Source organism: Vulpes lagopus, chromosome 13 (assembly GCF_018345385.1).
Source record: "Vulpes lagopus strain Blue_001 chromosome 13, ASM1834538v1, whole genome shotgun sequence".
NCBI lineage: Eukaryota > Metazoa > Chordata > Mammalia > Carnivora > Canidae > Vulpes > Vulpes lagopus.
Window position 1 is genome coordinate 22,058,846 of NC_054836.1, and position 2,555 is coordinate 22,061,400.

Consider the following 2,555-nt stretch of genomic DNA (forward strand, 5'->3'; position numbering starts at 1 on the left):
CAGATTCCACAAGTGAAGTCCTATGGTTTTTGTCTTTCTCTGTCTTATTTAATTCACTAATCATTATAACTCTCTCAGTCCCATCCATGTTATTGCAAATGGCAAGATTTCATTGTTTTTATAGCTGAATGGTAATCCATTGTATATAAATACTTCATCTTCTTTACCCATTTCATCTATTGATGAGCATTTAGGTTGTTTCCATATCTTGCTGTTATGTATAATGCTGTGAATGTAGTGGGACATATGTCTTTTCAAATTATTGTTTTCATTTTGTTTATAAATACCTAGAAGTAGAATTGCTGGATCATATTGTGTGATGCTATTTTTAAGTTTTTTTGAGGAACCTCCAAACTATTTTCTATAGTGGCTGCTACAATTTATATTCCCACCAACAGTGCACAAGGATTTCCTTTTCTCCATCCTCACCAACACTTGTTATTTATTATGAAAAACACTGCAGTGCTGTTGAGCAGTAACTTTGCCTTATAGGAGGGGGAATAACAGTTCTGTTCAAACCATTCACCAGGTTCTGACAATAACAAAGAACAACATGAGGCTGAGCTCTGAGAGGGGAAATAAACTGAGTGCAGGCAAATCATACAGTTAAACAGTGTCCCTGAAAATAAACAAGATGATTTCAAAACTCACAAGTAGAAGGGAGGTCTTAGTACTTATTTTTTTAAAATCTTCATTAAGCTCCAATGATTGCTGCTGTCAGTATCTACAGTCGTGCTGAGTAAAGCAATAGCTAAATAGAAGTTAAATTGTATGTAAGAGGTGTTAATATTTACATGTTATTATCTTCAGTCTCTCAGAGAAAGCACAAGTTACTACAAACAGGGCTATGCCACAAATTTGTTTCTCTACCAACAATGTCGCTTCACTGTGCAATGAAATGGTTCATTCTAAAGCAGTCATGGCTGTTGATGACAAGAGACTTTGTATTTTTATATGGCACATCTTTCGGTCCATATGAAAACAAGCATTTTGATTGTTAATTATTCTCTGACACTTTGCAGTTACTCCAAAGTAATGCTCTTCCCATTTCCATTAGGTCAATATATGGTTCGTGGCAATACTGTACAAGTTCAAAATTTCATTATGGGAAGCTGTCTGGAGTACTATGAGTAATATTTGGCTCTCCTCTGCTAGGTGGTGGATCAAACTGCAAGAAAGTATTATAGATTATCATCAAGTTCCATGATCACAGCTTGAATATCACAATGATAACAATAGTTTGGAACACCAAAAATTATTATTACACTCCAGTCTTAAGCACCAGTTATATCCCTCCATCATTAGTTGGTGAGCTCTGGACACCAACGTGAGGCCATTGGCATGATTAAATGTTTTGGAAATGTCTTGCCCAAAGGTGTAACCAGCTCTTCGAGGAGATACACCCTAACCCAAATGATTGTCTGCATCTGACCACAAGTCACACATTAGACCCTCATGAGGAACTTCTAGGTGATCAAGCACTCTGATGTGATCCACTGTATGTAGGCATGATGAGAGTCCACCATGTAGACAGAATATCTGCCTTTCCACCAAGCAGTGAAAGGAAGAGTCAAAAAGATACATAATATGTTTCCAAATATTTGCATTTCCATATTTCACTAAACACACATCGTAGACTTGTGTGATCTGTCTACTCTCGTGACTTCCTAGGAGAATGGTGATGCATTCATGGTAACAGACCGGAAGAGCTACAACAAGAATGACTGTTTCAACTGTGTAATATCCTCTGTCAGCATGATCTCTCATAAACAGGTAGTTTGTACCTGGTGATTTCTCACCAAACCTAAACAGTTCATGAGATCCTGAAATTGTCCCTGCACATCTCCACAGATGGTGACTGGATATGGAACCTCTTGCATGTTGCATTCTTTTGTCAGGATTTCTTTAGCCTTCTGGTAAAGGCTCTTGACCTGGGACTCTGACAGCTCTTTGTACCCTTCAGCCATTCGATCCACTGGTCCAGCTTCTTGGTGAACACCTTCTCATCCATCGTGCCACCCGCCCAAACTGGTTGTGGCTGCACACTATTCCCACAGCACCACCCACACTATGGGTAATACACACATGCAGGGGCTGGTTCCCCGGGTACTTGTGTAGCTACCGGCAGCTGCTCAGCACCAGCGTGAACCCTAGGGCTCTCCCTGCACTACCCGGCCACCGGCTGCTGCCCTCCTCTGCTCCTTATCTTTTTGATGATAGCATTCTAACAGGTATGAGGTGATCGATCATTGTGGTTTTGATTTGCATTTCCCTGATGCATAGTGATATTAAGTACTTTTTTATGTGCCTATTGGCCATCTGTCTATCATCTTTGGAAAAATGTCTATTCAGGTCCTCGGCCCATTTTTTAAATTGGATTGTTTCCTTGATATTGAATCTTAGGAGTTCTTTATATATTTTGGATGTTAGCCTCTAATCAGATATATTACTTACAAATATCTTAGCCTGTTCAGTAGCTTGCCTTGTTTTGTTTTGTTGAAGGTTTCCTCCATTATGCAAACGCTTTTTAGTTGGATGTAGTTCCATTGTTTTTG

At 39.3% G+C, this 2,555-nt stretch overlaps 1 pseudogene; it reads right to left on the reverse strand.

The window, feature by feature from the left end:
* Positions 1–1,102: 1,102 nt before the first annotated feature.
* Positions 1,103–2,011, reverse strand: LOC121475033 (annotated as a pseudogene).
* Positions 2,012–2,555: the final 544 nt, after the last annotated feature.